At 37.3% G+C, this 23889-nt stretch overlaps 1 pseudogene; it reads left to right on the top strand.

Annotated features, from left to right (window-relative positions):
* Window positions 1–2208: 2208 nt before the first annotated feature.
* LOC129065598 (mitochondrial import inner membrane translocase subunit Tim17-B-like) lies at window positions 2209–23037 on the top strand (annotated as a pseudogene).
* Window positions 23038–23889: the final 852 nt, after the last annotated feature.

The raw sequence follows: 23889 nt of genomic DNA, 5'->3' as shown, positions 1-23889 counted from the left end.
TGACAAAACCAAGTCTGTTTCAGCACAAAACTGGTATACTTACCAACTTTTCACATTGCCTCTGGGTTTAATAAATCACAAAATGCTGTCCTTTACACACAGGGTTTGTTTCTGCTAGTCCTGCCACCAGAAGAACAGATGCCTGCATTGTTTTTCTTTCAGGGCAAAAAGTTTTGCAATAATCCATCCACGTTCTTTCACAATATTCAAGTCCAACAGTGGCAATTTTTTTAGCACTTATGTTTTGTTAACTCTTCATGACAGGAGCAGAATAGAAAGCCTGTGAGGGGGAACAAAAGGAAAGGTTGGAAGGTGGTGGAATAGAATGATAATATTGATTCGTTTCCTGCCCTGTGCCCAGCACTGAGACGGGCTCTTTTAATGCACACATTAACACCACCAGAAGGTAATTTTTGTCTTCATTATACAGAGGAGAGATGAGTAAACCAAGCCCAATGCGCAGAAATGATTTGCCCAAGATCTCAAAGCTGTGCTGAAGGTACAACACGACACAACACAAATCTGAAGTACTCAGCTCTTTCTGTTTCATTCAGAGGACATGGAGCAGTGCAGGCCCTCTTAAACCTCCTGTCGATTTCCTCCTACGCTTCAGCCTGGACCCTGCTTCTGGCCACTCCCTCCAGAACCTGGATGCCTATCACTGTTTGTTATTTATTCTACCAATTTGTTGGACTGTTAAAGTGAGCAGGCATTGTGCTAAGGGCATTTAAATGTAGCAATCATGTAGCCCTAGTTCCTGCCCTCAAAGAACTTAAAATCCAGAGAGGCATGCTAGTTGTTATTAACAATTCCCTATTTTTTGAACTTTTTTTCCTATTTTTTTAAATTTATTTATTTTTAGAGAGAGGAAAGGGAGAGAGAAAGTGAGGGAGAGAAACATCTGTGTGTGAAAGATACATCGATCTGTTGCTTCTCACACTCCCCCAACTGGGGACCTGGTTCACAACCCAAGGATGTGCCCTGACTGGGGATCAAACTGGCAGACTTGCAATTCACAGGCCAACACTCAATCCACTTAGCCACACCAGCCAGGGCTTAACTTTTCTTTCCAATTCACCTTCATCTTGTTCCAGATTCCCATTTGCTCTTTTGGGACTTTTCTTCCTGAATTTATCTGATTTCTGTATTTGATATAGATATCTAGGATTCAAGGTAAAAACAAATTTAATCCACCCAGTGAACGACATGGCCTTGAGCCGGTGGGACACAGGACATATAGTGTTTGACAAGAGGGACAGTAACAACCAAGAGTTTGTTGCATGAAACAGAATGGATCAAACACAGCCTCCAGAAATGCCTGAAGGCACCAAGGTCCCCAGAACAGGGAGACAAAAAAGACAATGTAGCACTTCACCTCCTTCACTTTTTTTTTGCTTATACTTGCATATGAAAAGATACAGAATTTACCTCTATTGAGAACTATGTCTCAAAGACCATGCTAAACACTTTACATGTATATTTAAGTAACTTTTACAAGAATGCTGTAAAAAAAGGCAAAACCATGATTCACATTTTGCACATGAGGCAACTGAGGCACAGAAAGGTGAAGAGATTAACTCAAACAGTAGAGGAGGAATTCAGTCCCAGGTCTAATCAACTCCTGAGCCCCTTGACCTTGACCTCTGACCCATCATGCCTCACTAAAAATGATAAGCAGCCAAGACTCCCCTGCACACTGTGGTTGGACACACAGGGTTGTCCAAGGATTGTTGGCTGCCTGGGAAAGTCTTTTTATGGTGAAGTGGTTATCAGGGGTCCCCTTGATTCCTTGACTGCATTTAATATTTGCCCACAGTTTTCACATGAACTTCACTTTAGTGAAGCTTCAAAACACCAGCAACCAAATTCAAAGTGAATCTGAAACCACCATGAAGAATAATGAGATCATCCTTGGAAAAGTAAAGAAAATCATCTAGGTAAAAAAAACATTGACAATTAGTCTTTAACAGTAATTCAAGTAGAGATCAAACAGGGAAATGCTGATAGGCTCACTGTTCCTCTAACTCAGCACAAAAAGAAAACTGTTTTCCTACAAGATGGAGCCCTCACTGTGGAAACAATAACAAAAAGCTGAACTCCAGGATAGGACTGGCTTCTTGGGCATGCAGTCAGTGAAATCTTGAAATTCTGAATTATGTTATCTTTGAAACTGTGTTTTGTAAGTGACGTCCAGTGGGACAATAGAGCATGCACCAGGGCTTAGAACTTCTGGTTCCTTCCTGCACAATCCCCCCTCACTCGGATGGGTCTACCTGGGATAAGTTCTCAGCCACCCATTCCCCTACCCCAGATCCCAGCCAGCCTCTCCCTCCCTACCTCTATCCCATAATTGCTGTCACTCTCCACCTAGGAAGGAGCCTGTCCCTGAGCTTGGGTAAGATTGGGATCAGACACAAACCCCGCGGCATCTCAGCACCACGCATAGCTGCTTCCAGTCCCACTCCAGGTGAGACTTCTCTGGGCCGGGTGGGGGCGGAGGGCAGCCTCTCACCCACCCTCATCCAGGTATTGAAAATATCTGGGCACTGAGGCTCAAGATGTTTAAGGGTCACCCATCTACCATGGGTTGTGGTAATAGGTACGTGGAAACAGGGGACACCTGGCTTGACTCCCCTGGCCCCCACCCCCTGAGGGGGCACTTCACATAGGTCCCTTGTGTATTGGTAGGAGGAACCCAGTAGCCATGAAGCCCAAGCAAATATGCATCCCAAATTATAGCGGGGGACCTTTAGGTAAATGGGGGGTCTGCACGGCCCACATGAGTAACTCTATGCCCCAAGTGCCCCTCAGCCAGCTCCATGCCTGGGAGATCCCCTCTTCTTCCAATCTTTCTCATTCTGTCTTAAGTTTGCCTCTGATCAGCTAGAAGTACCCTCAAAGGACAAGTCCTAAAACACAGATTGTGTGATTTCAGTGACTTCACACACCAAGTGATCTGGTTGATATTTGCGTCTGAATTGGCATTGCACAACTTAGAGATAAACACTAAAAATCATGTTAATAATTAAACATTTTAATTTTTCTTAAACACCAAATGGCAAATAACAACATGACAAAATGCTAAAGAAACCACAAAAGAAAAGAAAAAGCTTTATATTTTATACCGTTAACTGCATTTTTTTCTGCATTTTCTCTCAGATCCTATACATTGAACTCTAGCTCTTAATCATCCATAGATCCCTATTAATGTGCCTAGGCTATAACATACAATTAATAAATATTTGGTGAGTGAATAAAACCCTATAACAATTTTCCCTTTGGCACTAAAAACTTTCTACCTGATAAACTGGCAAAGAGGCTGTGTCCTCTGTATTTTTGTCTCATCCACAAAACTTAGTATAATTCCTTTGTTGATGCTAATTAATGTGTATTAAAAAACTGGATATATTTGTATTTTTCACTTTTCTCAATAAACATATATCTCTATGTAATAGGAAGCAGAAATAAAAACCATAGACTGAATATATTAAAACAAAAAAATACTCTCAAATTATCCAATACACAAGGGGGGAAAAATTGAGAGGAAAAGTGATTCTCAACCTGAATTATACAACTAATTACCCACAGTCCCCACAACACGATGTCTAGGCACAGCTGAAGCATCACACCCCATTTTCTAAAAGCCAGTGGTATCATACTCTAACATGGGTTGACATTGTTTCTTCCATTGTAAAGTTCTTAAAAATAGTTGAAAAATAATTCAAAATTAGTTTTCAAAAAATTGAAAATTAAAAGCAGTACATGGTCATGAATATTTTTTTAGATTCTAAAACATCTTGGCTTTTAGAGTGTGGCGTCTGCCACAGTAAAAGGATCTCCTTTCATGAAAGTGTCAGAGCCAGTTAATGCTAAGCCGAGAGAACAAAATTGCTGTCAGAACATTGTGTACTTAACAAATGGAAATTTTGACTTTTTCATGAATTTTGGAAGTTTGTTCTTTCATGTAATCAAGTCTTTATTCTCAATAGGATAATCATCAGACAGAAATGTTTCTTTCCAGAATGCCTCTCCTCCACATTGACTACCTTCTGCGAATCTCAGCCACAGTTGATGCTTTAAACGCAATTGAATGGGAGTAAATCTTCGTCTCAGTGTAGATTACCCTGACATCTCAATTCCTTTAAACAATTCCAGGTAGCTAGCTGGTCAACATATTAGTCATTGTCAATGCTTCCTCTCTCCCTACCGCACGGATAGCTCAACAAGCCAAGTCAGTCACGAATTAGCTGATTATCTTGGACAAGTCACTTGACCCTTCTGAGCTTCAAATGTCTTACCTATACACAGGAGTCCAAAAGGCAAAGGAAAGAAAAAGAGGAGAAATACCTAGGCTAGAATGGTCTTTAGGATTCTGTATTAGTCAAAGTTCTCCAGAAACACAGAGCCATAAAGTGTGTGTGTGTGTGTGTGTGTATTACTATATTAGGGTTCAGCTACAGGCAAAGATCCAGAAGATCTATGCTCCAGTTTCAGTCCCACGGCAGTCTTCTGGAGAATTCTCACTTCTCCAAAGGCAAAAAGGCATGCGAAAGCCTTTTGTTCGAGTCAGGTGTTCAGTACGCATATGCACGCACACACATCCTATTTGTCCCGTTTCTCTGGACAACCCTGATACAGATTTCTAATCCTACTCATTAGCTTGCTAAATGAAATTGGCCCTCCCATAAACCATGCAGACGAGCAGGGCACCAGCTAGTTGGGAAAGCATTCCATACAGAGAACCAGTCACACAAGCAACTAGAGCATAGAATAAGAAACCAAGAGAAAAGACTGTTTGTAAAGACTGGGTGAATGTGGTGGAATTAGTGAAAGATTCATTTCACTGGACCTGCAGGTACCTGGGCCTCATCCCACATATGCCATATACGGGGTCTGCTCCAGTAAGCCTTAGCTAACTGTCTCAGTCCACTGACACACCTCTATCTAATATTAGAACAAGCCCAGGAATCTGCAAAATCTTAAGAACAGCTGGAGAGTACAATGATAGGCACTCCGTGCTAATATTGGTTTATTCATTTATTCCACAAATATATACTTGTTTAGCTTAAACAAAATTCTGGATGCAATGATTCCAGACTGTTCCTGGAGTGAGTTTGCCATGAAGTTAAAAGTCAAATTTTAAGTGGGCAAGAGGCCTTTAGTGAAACTGGCATGGTAGACACAACCCAAGTCTAACATGTGAAAAGGCAGGGAAGTTCAGCTCACAGTCATACCCTGTCTGTAGGTGATTTTAGATTTTAACCACATCAGGATGCGGAATGGAAAACACATAGGGTAGAGCTTGCTGCCATAGCAAGGCTGGAAGTGTTTGGAATATCAAATAAGCCCCTAGGCCAGGACCATGCTGACAGTCCCGGCGTGACCACCGTCGGTCCATGATATTCTGCCGTCCAGGCCGGTGGCGGACCCACTGAACCAAAATTTAGTTCCTATGCTCTGACACCCTTGCCTCACACGTAGAATTTGCCACAGTTTCAAGTACATTAAATCCAGATATAAACGAAACCAAAAGTGGGTGTTGTCATCCAAAACTATATGCCCAAAGAAGGAAAACGTTTAAGAAGAAATTATTTCAACAAAATTATGAGTCTGACCTTAATATAAGCAATCAAAAATTTATAAAATAAAGAAGACAGTGATATCCAAGCTGAAATTCAGTTGGCTTCAAATCGAGTCCTTTTATATTTATACTCAAAAGCCATGGATTGTATGTCTCATCCTGTGTTGTACACCTGAAGCGAATGTAATATTGTATGTCAGCCATAATTTAAAAATTAAAAAATATTTAAAGCCAAAAAAGAATAAATGAATAAATAAATAAGTTGCCAAAAGAAGCAATGAAAAACTCTTGTCGCACACACATAAGCAGTTGACTGATACAATTCTTCCAAACTGTTTGATGTTCTAAAACTAACTTAGATGTCTCTGTCTACAGTTATCCTCTAGTTTACCCTATCAATAATTTATTTCAACGGAAAGCCATTTACCTGAACTGACCAGATATGTATTTTCTTATGGAAAATAACAGCTAGTAAATCTGTAAAATGGTTCCCTCTCCCTTACAGTGGGCTTTACAACACCTATTCACTCGGCCTGCAGCCACCTACCTAATCTTCCCGCTGCTGTCCCTTTCCTTTCAGCGCCCTGGCCTTTTTTTCATTGAACACACCAGGCAGACTTCTACCTAGGACATTTGTACTGTGCTTCTCTCTGCCTGGAAAAATTTTCCCACCAATACCCACTTAGCTAATCCATTTACCAACTTCCCATCTTTGTTCAAATCTCACCCTCGGAATGAGGTCGATACTGTGGATACTAGTTATGGTGCAAACCATTCCTCTCCCATCCCCCGTGCCTCAGCAACACCCCTGCATGGATCAGGCCCTCTCTGCCCCTCTCACCCAGTGCTTCTTTTCTTCTTTCCCACTGTACTTATTACCTCTTAACATATTATATGATTTATTTATTTATTGTAATTGTTTACTGTCTGTCCCCTTCACTAGAATGAAGTCTCCATGAATGTTTTTGTTTTCCCAGGCTGCTATAACAAATTACCACAGACTTGGTGGCTTAAACCAACAGAAATTTGTTCTACAGTTCTAGAGGTCAAAGTGTAAAATCAGTTTCCCTGGGCAAAAGTCAACACACGGGCAGGGAGACTCTGAGGGGAGAATCCATTTTTCTCTTTTTCTTCTTCTCATAGCCCCCACGTTTCTTGGCTCATGGGCCCTTCTGTCTTCAAAGTACATCGCTCCAGTCTTCATTACATCATCACATTGCCTTTTCCTCTTCTGAAGGAAAATCTTCCTCTGCCTCCCTCTTGTAAAGATGCTCGTAATTACATTTAGGGTTCACTTGGATAATCCAAGGTAATCTTCCATCTCAAGATCCTTACTCACTCTTATCTGCAAAGTCACTTCTGCTACATAAAGTAACATTCACAGGTTCCAGGGATCATGATGAACGTCTTCGGTGGGCATTTTTCAGCTCACCACAATGAGGAGAGGAATTTTGTCTGTTTTGTTCCCTCAGGTATCTCACACCCAAACCTGGAACACGGCAGGGGCTCAATAAATACCTGTTGGATTAGTAAAGTTAAACTTCTATAAATGGTAGAATCATACAGGTAGTTTAAAATATTTAGTTAAGAACTTGAATGTATCATATGTAATCTTAAGAATCATTCACAGAGAACTTCACAATCTGCTAAAGGCATTCGAAGAAACCACATCTTAAAACATTTCTTTCTCTGAAAGAAAACAGTTCTCTCCTGGAATGAATATTCCCTGAATTATGAGATTGAAATATGTTTGCCCTTCTCTTTTGTAATGATTGTTTTACCTTTCTGTTTTGTCTATTTACTATAACATATCTATGAAGGACAAATTCTCAGGATACATACATTTAGGGTTATTAATTCAGAATGTTTAGCTGGCCAGTCAACGGTTATTGAATGACATATTAGACTTGTCATGCTCTTAAAGATGCTTATTACCTCCCAGGAAAGAATTACAACTCCAAGTAATAATCTACAATATTAACTCTCAAAAATGTATATTTTTTCACTTGCTTGTTTGGGGTTTGTAAAACTGGGGGAGCAATGGTCACTCTCAATTAACAACTATTGCACCTTTAATCCACTGTGTTGAGCAATTTATCAAGCTATGAACATAGGCTTTATTTACTTATTTATTCTTGTTCCACAAAAGGTCTGACTGTGTCTTGAAAGAGACTGTTTGAATAAACAGATAGGTAAATAAAAGTGCCAGTTTATAATTAAAAGTCAAGACTTTGGAACATACAAATAAGAAAATAAGATATCAATACCAGAGAAGGTTAAACATGTATTTTGTCAGCATTATGGTATTACTATACTTGAGCCTCGTATTTGGATTTAAGCTTCTTAATAAGCCTTATGTAAAGGAAGAAATTATTATATGGTTGTTAAAGACAGAGAAGCAAGGGGAAAACACTGGATCTTTGAGGGAGAAAAAACTGTTCTCAGCACATGAGGAATACCGTCATGAAATATGCATAATATGAAATGACACGTAATATGAAATGATGACAGAGAACACTGGAGACATCAAAATCTGGGTTTGAAAACCAGCTTCACTACTTAACCTCTGTAAGCCTCAGTTTTCTTACCTGCTAATAGATATAAAAAAAGTCTACTTTATTGTATTATTATAAATAGTAAATTACGTGATACGTGCAACGTAATTGAACATGGACAGCAATATCTACCTCAAAGAATTACTGTACAGAGTAAGTGATGTGAGTGATGAAAAGTGATCATTTTGTCAGGCACAGCAGCAGGCACTGTTCCAGGAGACTCAAGCAATGCCGGATATTATTAATGCTCACTTGCAGGTTACGTACAAAAGAAATAGCCTATGTGAGTGACATAATTGGTAGCTTAAAGTTAAATGTGAGGCTCTAGCGTACTGTTTATATAAATAACAACGTGATGGAATTAGTGTGACAATTTCTAAAAATATTTCTGACTTTACCGTAAATCATCTAATATTTATTGAGTGTCTACCATAGAGCTAGACATTGTTCCCAGTAACTCACATGTACCATATCACTGAATTCTCACTTCAGCCCTCTGAGATAAATATTATTCTGTTCCTCACTGTACAGGTAAGAAACTGAAGTTCCAAGAGTCTAAGCAGTTTCCCTTACCAAGCCCAGCAAGTAACTGACAACTCCAGTTCCCTCAGTGTTAGACATGGAACTCACTCTTGTTCCCTCATAACTGAGTCCATAAGCTTGGACATTGGTTGGCCCTCACTCAGATCTTGACCCCACACACAGCAGCTGCACTAAGCAGCCTTGCTAAGAAAACCAACATGGATCAAGGTCAAAATAACTCTTATTCATGAAGAGTAAGAATTAAAGATCTAGCAAAACTTAGAGAATAATTACTGCATGTTGTTAGCCACCTCATGGATATACAACATTTTATAAATTCATAGCATTTTCTATTATAATTTCTAAGTGAAATTTTATTTCACATATGAAAGTATGCATTTATTTTGAGTGGTAAACACAAAATGCAATATATAGATGATGAATTATAGAATTGTACACTTGAAACATATACTCTTATTAACCAATGTCACCATAATAAATTTAATAAAATTAAAAAATGTTGTATGATATACATATTTATACTTTAAATATATATCTATAATATTTGTCACATCACAATTTCATTAAACACTCGTAACCTTCTCACATTTCTTCTTAAATCAACCTGTTCCCATACAAAGTATGTAATTCTATAAATAGTTTTTCATACTATCACAAACTAAATACACACACACACACACACACACCAGACATGTCATATTTTAATTTTCTTCTCCATGGTTTTTAAAAGTCACTTCACAACTGAACTTTTTAACACTATTATTTGGCATGGAGAAACAAGTAGTCTGGACATTCATGTTAGAGACCACTGATCTCCCTTCCACTCAACCCTCACACAGCTCACTATAGCAGATAAGCAAAATGCATTTCTATGAAGCTGTCTTACACACTTGAGTAAAAGCACATGCCCAATGTTCCTGATTCAACTCCAGGTTCATAACATATTAGTTGTGACCTTAAGCAAGTTACTTGGTCTCTTTGCGCCTTGATTTCCTCAACTGCACATGTGAGGATATTAACAGTTTTGCCACTGTGCTAATATTTCCCAGCATGTACAACTAGTGGTATATACGATGCTTAAAACAAAATATTTTCATGCCAATAGATAAATAGCTGCCTACTCAAGCACCTCAGTGCCAACACACTCACAACCGCCACCCAGCCCCTCCCTCTGGGTTTCCTCTGTACTCCATAACACTGAATTTAAAAATTAAAAAGCTAACACCTTGAAGAGCAGAAGCCTGGCCACCCTGCTCTGGCTCCTGATCTGAACTCATTCCAAGGGGCCAGAACGCAAGCCCTACAAACTGCTAAGTGTTTTAACACCACTTCTGCCTACCTCATAGGGTTGTTGTAAGGAGGAAATAAATTCATATTTGTTACAGTAAATGCTCAACAAATGTTTATTTCTCTAATCAAAAATATTAAAGAATATGCAGTGACAACCACATGCACCACTTAAAAACATTACTCCTAAATATTTCCTCAGTTATCACATAGCATCAATTCTTAAGGCTCTTTGAAGAACAAGGCAAGTGCTTCTCAGACTAGTGAAAATGTGAATATAGCTATAGTTTCCCCCAATGAAAAAACATGAGATTTTCTAATATAATACATATTTTTAAATGTCTTTATTTTTAAAATGTCTTTTCTCTAGAGTCTAATAAGAATTTTATTAAACGATAAGAGTTCTTTAACAGCCTTAGAAAATAAAAGCAATGTTTCAAAATAACAGTTCAGAGAGGTTTTGGGGGTTTGTTTTTTTTTTTTTAGAATTATATTGAATATTTGTTTCAGCAAAAAAAACAAAAAGGTTGAATTCTATAGATCAATCCTAAAAACATTTCATTTTAAAACCTCGTTTCATTTATAAGCTGACACCTTTTTCTTTTTCCTAGTGGTTTCCAGGGATCTATGTTCAAAAATAGACTTTGCTTGTATGTGTGTCCATGTGTGTGTGCAGGGAGAGGAATGGCAGGCTGAAACGAGTGCAGGCTAAATTAACCAGCTATGAATTAGAAGTAACAATCAGCAGCTCAAATGAATTCACTTAAAAAAACAAATAACAATTAAGAAAGAGATTTCACTGAAGCATTAATAATCTTAACTGAATGTACTATTACTTTGCCCACCAGCATTTTCTCTCTACAAGCATTGAAGATAGGTTTTACAATTCATGGCACTCCAAATTTATCTTTGATATTTTTATGTGGTTCAAGATAATTTTATAAAAACTAAAACCTAGATTCTGGGTATATTCCAGATTTAAAAAGTTGTAGGAATAATAAGAAAAATGTTAGCCACCCACCAACATCACTGTTAAACCCAGGAAAGTAGACCAAGAAATTTAAGAAGACAGAAAGCAGAGGTCCAAAATCTCTGTTTGGGAGGACTTCCCTAATTCAGGCTGTTCCCAGCAGCTGCAGACAGCTAGCCGGGTAGGACAGGAGTTTGGCACTAAATGCTACTGTTCTCCCCAAACATAGGGCCTTCTGGGAAGTGAGTATTAAACTACTCTGAACTGGCTGAAACAAAGATTCCAAATAAATGCTTGAAGCTTACTATTACTCACTTAAAAAGGAAAAGAGAAAAAGTTTCCACAGAAAAAAAGTTATTTTTCGTTGTTTATCAAAGGAAAGACTAAAAATATATATGATTCCAATTAAATATCCTTTTTGCTGTTTAAAAAAGTTTATTGATGGCTGATGAAAACAGGAGTTTGAACTAAGAGCAATATAATTTTCTTATTATTTTTTTAAATATTTTCGTTTTTATGCCATTACAGTTGTCCTGCTTTTTCCCCTTTCGCCTCCACTCCACCCAGTACACCTTCCACTTCCACAGTCAGTTTCCCTGCCGCTGTCCCTGTCCATGGCTCCTTCATATATGTTCTTTAACTAATCCCTTCACCTTGCTTCAGTCAGTCCCTATTTCCCCCCTTCCCTTTAACAGTTGTCAATCTGTTCCATGATTCTATGTCTCTGGCTTTATTTTGCTCATTATTTATTTTGTTCATTAGATCCCTTTTATGAGTGAGATCATATGGTATTTGTATTTTACTGACCGGCTTATCAAAATAAGTCTCCAGTTCCATCCATACCGTCACAAAGGGTAGGAATTCTTTTTTTCTTTCTGCTGTATAGTAGTCCATTGTATAGATGTACCACAGATTTTTTTATCCACTCATCTACTGAAGGGCACTTAGATTGTTTTCACATTTTGGCTATTGTAAATAGCACTGAAATGAACATTGTGATGCATAGGTTCTTTTGAATTTGTAGTTCAGGATTCTTAGGGTATAATCCCAGCAGTGGAATTGTCAGGTCAAAAGACAGTTCCATTTTTAGTTTTCTGAGGAGATTCTGTATGGTTTTCCACAGTGGCTGCACGAGCCTGCATTCCCACCAACAGTGCAAGTGCACTGGGATACCGTATTTTCCATGTCCTTGCCAGCACTTGTTTATTGACTTATTAATAATGGCCATTCTGAGAGGTGTAAAGTGTGTCTCACTGTGGTTTTAATTTGCATTTCTCTGATGGCTAGTGATGATGAGCATCCTTTCATATGTCTCTGGGCCTTGTCCATGTCCTAGTTATTCACTTTTTCCCTTTGTACCTGTGATCCTCTATTTCTCACTCTTTTTCTTCATCTTCTTAAAGCAGTCCCTTTAGCATATCTTGTAGTGCTGGTTTAGTGGAGGTATATTCTTTTAGCTTTCTTTTGTCTGGGAAACTCCTTATTTAGCCTTCCCTTTTAATTTAGAGCCTTGCTGGGTAAATTAATCTTGGCTTCAGGCCCTTGCTTTTCAATACTTGGAATATGTCTTGCCATTCCTTTCTGGCTTGTAGAGTTTCTGTTGAGAAGTCAGCTTCTAGCTGAATTGGGGCTCCCTTACATGTTACTACCTCTTTCTCCAGTGCTTCCTTTAGAATTCTGTTTGTCTTTGATATTTGCCATTTTAATGATGATGTGTCTTGGAGTGGGCCTCATTGGGTTCCTCTTGAATGGGACCCTCTGTGCTTCCTGGACTTGCATGACTTTTTCTCTCCTTCAATTAGGGAAGTTTTTCATCATTACCTTTTCAAACAGGTTCTCTATCTCTTCCTCCTCTTCTCCTTCTGGTGTCTCTACTATACAGATATTATTACATTTCAAGTTGTCCTGAATTTCCCTGAATGCCTCTTCATTTTTTTTTTTTTTTTTTAGTCTTTTTCATTTTCTTGCTCTTTCTGGGAGCTTTTTTCTACCTTGTCCTCCAGCTCACTGATTCAATCCTCTGCTTCATCAAGCCTGCTTTTGATTCCTCCTACTGTGTTCTTCAATTGAGAAATTGTATTCTTCATTTCCTCTTGCTTCTTATTGATAGTTTTTATGTCTTTTTTTCATGCTATTATCATTTTCAATTAGTTCCTCATAGTTTCCCTATAGTTTTTGGTAATTCTCCCTGAGCTCACTGAGTTTATTGAGCTTCCTTAGAACCGTTGTTTTGAACTCAATACTTGATAGTTTACTTGCCTCTATTTCATTTAGTTCTCTTTCTGGAGATTCCTCCTTTCCCTTCAAGTGGGAGCTATTTATTTGTCTTCCCATTATTTGTGAGACTTTTCTTTTTTGCTTCTGCTTCTTAAGTTGATCTGTCTTGATCTCATGACTTTGTGGTGTGAACTTCTCTGGTAGGAGACTTTTTTTTCTTTCTTTCTTTCTGGATCTGCCTCTGAGGATGTCAGCTATTGACCCCATCTGACCTTAGGCAGTCTTTAAGAGACTTCCAGAAATGTACTGTTTGTGTCTGTCTCCTCCAGTTGTTAATTTAGTCACTCTCCCCTCAGCAGCCAGGGTGGGACAGAGTCCCTCCTGTGGGCAGGGATATTGTGTCCGTTCACTCTGCTGCCACTCGGGGAAGTGGTCTGCCTGAGCAAGATGGCTGCTGCCACATGCAGGAAGAGTCAGTACCAGGATACCCCCAGCTACTCCCTAAGTTCTCTCCCCAATGCCTCTGTCGCCTAACTTTCCTCTAGAGTCTCCAGACCACTCTGCATCCCCTTTAGCCAGGGATCTACTATCTGTGACTGCTGCTCTCTACTCAGCAGTCAATATTTTTTCTTATTTTAAGTAGAATTTCAAAAAATTGCCAAATAAAATCTATATTATACTTATTGAGAATATGTCCCAAGAAATGACAAGATAAATGTTCAAGAAGGAAAAATATATGTTCATGGAGATAAATTTTTAATTTTTCCTACTGTGTTTTCATCAATATTACAAATCTTAATATGCACAATAATAAAATATCAAGTAGCAAAAAATTTGGATCACAAAATATAACTCCCCTACTCCCTTCTCTTTTCCTTTTTGAAGTGAAAAATAAGTTTGTGGAAATATCACAGAAATATAAGGCATAACTAAAAGGTGGAATAAAATAAGATAGTCAAGACAAAGAGAAGTAACAAAAATAATTTACACACAGTAAAGACTCCCAAGAGAGCAGAAAACCAAGAACCAGCCTTACTGCTTCCTCTCGTGTTCCTAGAACCAGTGAGCAAGGAAGGAGAGGGGTTAATGCAGGGCATAGGGCAGTCCATGCAGTTGGAAGATAGGTGCCATGCTGTGAGTCATGAGTTTTCCACAAACACTGATCTTGTTCTGATGGTCAGGGGAAGAATAGCAATGGATTCAGAGAGGCTTAGCAGGTGCAGAACCAGCAGCATGATCAAGTGTCTTGTTGTTTTAGGCTGTCCTAGCGATTAAGTTTAAAAAAAAACCCAAAACGTTGCTTTTACGGGGTCAGCGAGGTGTCATGCTGGATTCCAGGCATTCAGGGGCTGGCCTGCCCAAGCACAAGTTATCCACAAATTCTTTTAAAATTTTTCTTTATATTCCAGTAACATTTTTATATTGCAAACAGCATTTGCACTTAAATTCAAAGAAATGTTACATTGTCAATTTCCTTTATAAAACCTGTTGGTTTCATTTGATCTAAGAGATAAAAGAGAAAACGTGTCGTTATATATTGGCATTTGGAAGAGATACAGGCCCCAAAATACATCCACTGGTATTTGAGCTCTGCAGAAATCCAGATGAGAGATGATAGATAAAGTAATGGCATAGTGATAGAAAAGAATTGATAAAGATATACTTTTTAAAAGGGTAGTGATTGTGTGTGTGGTGTGTTGTTGGGTTTTTTTTTTCCCATTCCCAGGTTTCTAGATTTCATAGCTGGGCCATTTATTGGAATAGGGAAGGCAGGTTGTAGACCTGGGTGTAAGAATATCAAGAGTTTTGTTTTGAACTTTGAAGAGCCACTCAAATGAAGACACTAGCTGGATATCAAGTGTGGAAGTCAAAGGTGAGGCCTGATATGAAGAGATACATTTGAAGAGTATTGGCATGTACATAATAATTAAAACCATAGGTAAGAATGAAATAACCTTGGAAGAAATAAAGATAAATAAAAGAGGAAAGTCATTAGGATGTTGAGCTCAACAGAAATGAAGAAAAATCAGCATAAATATAACATAGAGGTCATTATGAAATTAACAGGAGAAGTTTCACTGGGGTCTGGGGCTGGAAGCCAGATTAGAGTTGGTTTAAGAGAGAATGGAGGTAAGGAGGAGAGAACATTCATAAAAGTATCTTTCAAAGAGTGTTGTTTTATGTGCATTAACTCATTTTATTCCCTCACTGACTTTATGAAGTAGATACTTTTATTATTCTCATTTCGCAGATGAAGAAACTCAGGCTTAGAGAGAGAAATTTGCCCAAGGTCACACAGCTATTAAGTGCCAGAGTCAGGATTTGAACCCACATCACTCTAATACTTAAGCCCATTCTCTTAACTACTTTTCAATATTGCAAGCTACATGACACAAGATAAAATACAGATTTCGATATCCCCTAATTCATTTGTTTAATGTACAAAAGCTAAATCAGACAAAAAAATTCAGAGATGTTTCTCTAAAGCTGAAGCAATTTTAAATACCTGAAAAAAAGTTTTGGTGTTCAAAAAAAAGTATTCATAATTGGAAATTGGAATGCCAATTAATTCATTAAGAAAATACATTCATCCCTTCCTATGTATTTAACACAACGGTAAGATAACACCAAGCATGACTTGCCTCTGTTCTCAACTAGCTGAGACACTTGGCTACTACATTGATAAAATGATGAACAATCCATTGATGCTTGTGTACAACATACATGTTAATTGCTATTACCATTTGGTACAGTGGAAGAAGACATTTATAAGACTATCATAAACTTATTTTAAAATACTCAAGTGTAGTTTATTTTCCTGTTAATTTAAAAATTGTGAAAGGTTAATCTTATAATACTCTACTCATTTTTCTCTTTTATCATCTGATTATTTCAAAATCATATTTCTTAGATTATATATGCATACCTTATAAGGAATGAAAATATAAAATATTATGTAGTATCCATTATTAAGAGTACAATGATTCTGCCCTGACCTGGTGGCTCAGTTGGTTAGAGTGTCATCTCAATATGTTAAGGTTATGGGTTTGAGCTCCAGGCAGGGCACATAGAGAAATCAACCAATTAATGTATAAATAAGTAGAAAAACAAATTGAAGTTTCTCTCTCTCTTTCTCATTCTCTCCCTCATTCCCTCCTTCCTTTCCTCTCTCTAAAACCAATTAAAAAAATGTTTAAATAGAATGATTCTTATGTCTTGCCATTTCAATTGGGATTTCAAGAGGTGTATACTTGAACGTTTTATTCCATTTCTATGTTCTTGAGAAGAATTTCTTTTAGAAATAGGTTGTTCTACCAATCATAATAATAAAGTTTCTTTACTAAATAAATCTGTAAATTTTTATATTCTTCCTTGCCTTGCTCAAATGTTTTTCCATATCATTTAATTTTATCACAGGATTTTTCCATGAGTTACCTTAAGCCGAATTCCTAAGGTTTATTCGGTTCTTACTCTGCTCTTCTTCCCAAATTCTCCATTAGTGATTTATTACTGCACTAATAAACCAGAAAATCCTCTAGAAATTTATATGTACATATAAATATTCTATGTAATATACAGTGTGTGTATTCAACTCCACTAACAATTGGTAATATATTATTATTAATAATAGTGCCATGTTCTCTTTCACTTATTTGGAGATAACAAATATTCTTGGAAAATAATCCAAATATATATTTAGTAAGATTCTAAAATCTCAATCAAGGTAGAATAATACAATTGCTACATTCCACTAGCAATATATATTTCTATTATATATAATTATATATACTTAATATATTTATTGATCATGATATATAATTATAGTATAAACATATATTACATATTTTATTATATGCAATATATAATTATATATTACTATACATTATATACATTGCATGATTTATAATGTATAATATGTAAAACATTGCATAATACATATATTACATAATACACAACAAATATATACATATATAGTATATATTCTTATATACATATATAATTATATTTTCCTATTCTTAAATTAAAATAATTATATTTATTATAAATGCTACATACATACCAAAAATAATTTTTAAATATCTCCATGTGAAAGACAAACACACAGATGTTAGATTTCTATCTTATATTATTAAATATAAAAATTTTAAAAGTATAAATCTTAGCAGCTACTAGGAAAAACAACAGAGCTCTGAGAAAAAGAACTGTGACCCTGGAGATATTTTTCAAATCAAATAGAGAAAAATTAAATAAGGTAACAAAGGATTAGAATAATTTGATAAGCTTGATCAATTAATATGCAGAATTTTGCACCTAATAAATATTCATTCTTTCTATATAACATGGAAGCACCTTAAAAATTAATGAATAGGAAAAAATAACAATAAAAACCATAACAAATTCCAAGAGGTAGAAATATTACAGTGTGGTTTGCTGATGACACTGCCATGAGAGTGGTATTATTAACCGGCAGCCTTCACACACCCTCCATGCAGCCAGCCATTTGTAACTTTAAAAATCTTCTTCCAAATAATTTGGGTTAAATGGAAATTAATGCTGAAATTATAGAATTTTAACATGAAAGTCAATGATAACACATTTAAACTGTAAGATGAAGTAAAGTGGTATGCAAGGAAAATATTATAACCCCAAATATATTTATTAGAAAATAAGAAACATAAAATGCAATTTGATTCACAATTCTTATAAAAGAGCTAATAAAAGAACAAGTCAGTCAAAATGAAGTTGAAAGAAGGAATGCAGAGATAGAACAGAAACTAATAAACTAGAAATGTATTATTTCCAGAAAGTACAAAATGACATTAAAATTTTTTCTAGTAAATAAGGCAAATATCCAGGAAGTCTGAATAAAAACAAAAAAGACAAAGAAAATATAATATGCAAAATTAAGAATCTTGAAAGCAAATATAATTACAGACGCAATTTAAAATCTAGGTAAAATAGGTGATAATGTAGAAAAAATAAATTACATAATTCACAAGAAGAGATAGATGACCTGAAAGGACTAATCCTAAAACATAAAATTAAAAAGCTGCCAAATTTGTACCATCCTAAAAGTCACCAGGCTTTTAATAGCTGCCATTATTTATATTTAACAATATTAGAGAAGTACTGTTAGCAGTTAGCATTTATTGGGTAACTGTTATTTGCCAGGTACTATCCTGAGTACTTTACTTTGTTAGGTAAGTACTACCTCATTCCATTGTATAAACAAAGACACAGAGAAAGGCAAAGTAATTTGACAGCTTTCACAGAGCTTGTAAGAGGCAGGCCTGATGTTGGAACATAGACTATAGGGACCACAAAACCCAACTTCTCAACCTCTATCTTACATGCAAGAATGATTTCACATCCAAACAGGGCATTACTTTTAAGAGTTAAAGAAGAAAAATTGTATGATCATCTCAATAAGAGTAGAAAAGGATGAAATGCAGTAGCAATTCCTAAATGAAAAGAAAAAACACTCAACTTTCTCTACAGAAAAAAAAGTATTTCTCAGAAGCCAATAACAAACACAATACTCAGAAAAAGAGATCCTCAAACTGGTATTAAGAACAATATGTCCACAGATTTTTTGTTTTGTTTTTTTTAAAAATAGCTTTCTCAGAACAAATGTTCGCATAGCTATTAAGCAAATTAAGCAGGTTTCTTTTATACTAGGAGATTTCTCAGTGTCTTTACTATGTTAATTTGTTTGTTCTGTGACTTTTCTGGAAGGGAATTTACTGCGCTCTTCCCAAGCTTCTTCAACTAGGAAACTATTCTCCCCTTTGGGAATGTGGCTACCCATAATTTAGAAAGGTTGCTCTACATCACTGAAAGTATATGCATTGAAATTACTAACGAGTAAATAGCCCCACTCTGATAGTTAACTATTCACTATTATTCTAGATGACCTATCCTATGTAATAAGAGGAAAAGAATAAGAAGTAAATATTGAAAAGAAAAAATACTATTTGAAAATGATATGATTACATAAAAATTAAATAATGAGATAATTAAAACCTTAAAAAGACAAGAACTCAGATAAATTGCTAGATATAAAATAAGTATGTGTATAAACTGATTCCTATTTTCAATGAGTTCATAATTTGTCCAGGCAGACTTATATGTAGTCAGAAATAACAACTAGTGTTGTCAGAAGTCACTGCCTTTGTTAATTTAAAATAGCAATGTTTTTAAAATAAATTGTTCAAATTATTGACTTATTTTTGAAAGATTTGATGCCTGCCTATCAAATCTCTACTCTAAGGTTAGGGTAAGTGACATCCTGAAAGCTGTAAAGTAGAAAAGATTACATTCTTCATTACCATTTTTTTGTTGTTGTGTTCAAGAAATATCATAGTAATTTCATCTGTTGGGTAAGGGGTAAGCCCCCCCCAAAAAAAAACCTCTTCCTCCTATTTCTATAGAGGAGATGACAGAGTGAGAATGAAGGCCATGTTAATGAGAAATTTCTTAGCCCCAAGGATTTATAAAGATTCCTGGTAACAGAATATTTTTACAAATAAGTTCCAATAAAAGCAAACAAAAGTACATAAGTCATTCCTGCAGGATTGTATAACCTACTTAATCATACAAGAAGACTTACAGTATTAAAATAAGTAGAAAACAACAAAACTATGGAATTAAAGTACAGGATTGAGAAAAATGTTGTCACATTCAAGTATGAGAAAGGCTGAAAAACCCTACACCACTGTCACATCTGTGAACAGAGCCTTGGGTAACAGCCAATGGAAAGAAATGAGGAAAGCAGAGCAGTCTTTTCTCACCCTGAAGCCCTCGAACATCAGTTACTGAGACAGCTCTGCATACAGGAAGACGACTCCCCAAGCAATGTTCTGAGTTACCTTCATTCCGTTCCCTCTGACAATTTCATAACTGGGAGACTCCAAACACAGAACACAGCAATCTTCCCCAAACTTCGTTTCTGCAGTTACCCTCCCTGCCCTGCCTTGTCACTCTCTCCTCCTCCGTGAATCATCCTGAAGCGTTCGGACAAGCTCCGAGGTCTTCCTTTGGGGACCCCACACCCCCTCCAACTGTTGTACCATATCGCTGCTCCACTTCACAACAAAGCTCAGCAAAAAGTCTCACAATATTCTGTCACCACATCCCTTTTCTTCTCCACATTTTTATACATTTTTAATTAAATAAATACTACTTATTCATTGTAGCTGATGAAAAATGCTATGGGATAAGGATGATTTATGTAAGGTAACCAATGTTAATAATGTGGTTTGTATTCATTTACACCCTCTTCCATGGGCACAAAGATATATACATGCACAGAGAGTTTTGTTGTTTGTTCTTACAAAGTGAAATTTTTTGGCATAAAGTACTTGCTATTTGTTTTATTAATTTGATAATTCATGATAGAATCCATATCAATCTGGCTTCTGTCCAACCATATCCTTGAAACTACTTGTCACTATTATTGTATTAACCTCTATGCTGTCAAGTACAATGATCATTTTTATGGTTTGCACCTCACTCTAGTTTACAGCAGAGTTGAGAGGTGACTACCCCCACCTCCTTAAAGCACAGTGCTCACTTGGTTCTGTGATGTCTCAGTTCCTCTTGCTTTTTTTCTATCTCAACAGGTATCCCCACAGTTTCTTTTGTTGTCCCCTCCTCTACTGATCCCTAAACAATAAAAGTCTTGGGGCCCCATCATAAGTTCTTTTCACATTTTTATCTCTGAAAACTTAATTTATAGCTAATAGAAATTTCATATTTCTCAAGTTCAAAATTGAATTAATCTTCACCAACCACCCATTCACTGCAACGAACATGTAAGTGATCATCAGAAAGGTAGCTGGAAAATCAAGGAATAGTTATAATATGAGTCATCTGTAACAGATGGTATTGAAACCCATGAATATGAATGAAATAACCTAAGGACGCATTATTGTCAGAGGCTTTCCCAAGTCCTTGGAAGAAATCAAAGTGGTGTTTACTAAAGTTTTAACATTTTTAATAAGGAAAATACGTTATGAAGACAGCAATATGTAATTCCATGACCGTGGATCAGCTCTTTCCCTAACACAGAAGAGGCTCTCTTTGCAGGTACTTGAATGACTCAGAGAGAAACACAAGACAGCCAGGGGTTCTAAAGGGCTCTAGGACACTAACTGAGCTTAGCTGCCTTCAGCTTGGGCAGTGGATGCAATGCCATGGGTCCCTTTTCTTAATCAGCCTTCATGTACAGCCTTCGCTCCAGCTGCCTTTCTTTATCAAAAGCCAAAGTGTAACTATCTGGCCACTGTCTCTTTATTAGCTTTAGAAGGAAACTCATACCATGAGTCACATGTTGTTTTGAGAAACAAAAATAGTAAATGAACTTCTCGGGGATTTTTATCTGAAAGTCAACCCCACTGCCAGAGCTGTAGGAGCCAACTAAGCCCAATGAAATACTCACCTATAGAATACACGGGCTAAACATTAGTCACATAAAATCAACACGATAACCATGAACTCCTGCCTGCTAGGTAAAATTACCATAAGTCTTAAAAAAATGTTACCATAAACAGATTGCTCATGACAGTAATCAGCCCTTTTGAATAAAGTAATGTGATACATGTAGTTTGGGTCCCTAAGTTATAGAAAATTCAACCAATATTTTTAAGCCTGTGCCAAGCATTGGGAGAAAGAACTGCTGTTTTGAATGATGTTGGTTTCATATGAAGAAATTCAGAATATCACCTATACACGTTGACAGAATAAAACCATTCGTATTTTACCTTAGCAGTACATTCCAATTATCATATCAGATAGCAAATAAGTTCTTGGATGGAAGATCTATGATTTAGATAGTGACCCAAAGAAGCCATACTTCCCAAGGTAACACATTCCTTCTTTTGTTCAATAACTCAATGCTCATTAACATCTAGTGTGTTAGACACTGGACATGGAGAGACAGCAGCATAACACACAGCCACCGCCTCAAGACACTCCTAGCCTAGTGCAGAAACACTTAGGAAGTCAGAATACTGTAGATACTATAATGAGTAGTGCATATATACCATGAAGATTTGTTTTTTACCTTCACCTAATTAGAAAGGAGGAAAGAAAAGCTTAAAGATAAAAAGTAGCTTCAGAACAATAGTAAATTGATGATGGTGAAGAAAGGAACAATACAAATCACTGAAATCAGGGGAAAAATTCAAGAAGGCCAATTTCAAAACAGGATAGCACAGAAATTGAATGTAAAGAAAGTTTATCCAAGTCAAAATTGAGAAAACATGGCTTATCGTTAAGAAAATAACGCTGAGTGCACAAGATACTCTCTCTGTGTAAAAGCAAATTTGGCAACCTAAAAAACGCTGTACAGGGAACCACGGAGGAGTATTCTCGGCAGCCATGCCCAGGACGAACTGCGGATGATCCCGGTGGAGCCTTCACTATGGGTGTCATTGGTGACGGAGTCTTTCAGGCGATCAAAGGCTTCTGCCATGCCCCTGTTGGGATTCAGCTCCAATTGAGAGGTATTGTCAATGCCCTGAGGATCCGAACCCCTCCGATTGGAGGTAGCTTCACAGTTGGAGGGACGGGGGAGGGGTTGCGCCCCACCATCACTGTGGCCTGGTGCAGCTGGGGCCAAGGGGGGTCCCTGCAACTCCATCACTAGAGGACCATTGACTGGGGCTGTGCTGGCCGCCTGCAGTTGCCCATGAGCCATGGTGGGCTGGGCAATGATGAGAGGCATCCTGTTGGCCCTCACCGAGGGTGTTGGCCTCCTCCTCGCTCGCCACACCGCCCAGTAGTTCTGCAACACACCCTCGTTCCCCTCGTACCTCAGCCCGCTGCCCCCTAAGGAGGGTACCCCGGCCTCAGGCCACCCCAGCTATCAGCAAGACCACTGAGGAAGTGACCACGTGTCATCACCATAGTGGGAGCTTCTCCTCTGTACCCTCCCAGATGATCTACCTCGAAGTGAGGGTTGGCTCCCCTTTGGCCCTGGGACCCTCCAGAGAGGCCTCTACTCTCCTTGTCCCCTTGTCCTAGGGTGGGGTGGGGTACTCCAGCTGCCCTGATAGGTGGGTCCCTTACTCTCAGGACACCACAGCCCCACACTCACCTATAATAAGATCTCACTCCAACCCCTTCCTGTGGTGCCCTGATGAGTATGTAAAGCCAATTTCAAAATGAAAAAAAAAAAAAAAAGGCTGAAGAAAAAGTCTACCACTAGAAATACAAAGGACAACATAACATAAAATAGGGTTAAATAGCATAGGAGCTAAGAACAGGAGCCTCCTCACACAGTCCCTAGGTTTGAATTCTAACTCCACTATCTGTTATGCTGGGTGACTTTGGCCAAGTTACTACACCTCTAGTGCTTATTTTCCCTGTTTATATATAAAAACATGATCAGCAATAGTTCCTATGTTACAGATTTATTGTGAAGCTTAAATTAAGTAATCTACTTATTTAGCTCAGCTCCTGGCATCCAGGCAAGATTCAAACAATCATTTCCTATTATTCAGATATTTATGAAGCACACTGAATAGTTTATATTCAGACTAAGCTGGCACTGAGGAGACACAGGGAAAACAAAATTGACAGGATCCCAGCCCACAAAGGACTTAAAGCTTTCAAGAGAGAAAGAAATAATAAGTAATCACATGTAATGTGAACATAAGAAAGGAAAATGTGGATGTATATAATACCATAAAAATATTAAAACTAAAAATTTTAGTAAAACACGGGCTTGACTG

The sequence above is a fragment of the Pteronotus mesoamericanus genome, unplaced genomic scaffold (assembly GCF_021234165.1).
Source record: "Pteronotus mesoamericanus isolate MK-2021 breed Mesoamerican mustached bat unplaced genomic scaffold, CSHL_Meso_final contig_181, whole genome shotgun sequence".
Taxonomy (NCBI): domain Eukaryota; kingdom Metazoa; phylum Chordata; class Mammalia; order Chiroptera; family Mormoopidae; genus Pteronotus; species Pteronotus mesoamericanus.
This window is presented reverse-complemented; position numbering and strand designations above follow the sequence as displayed.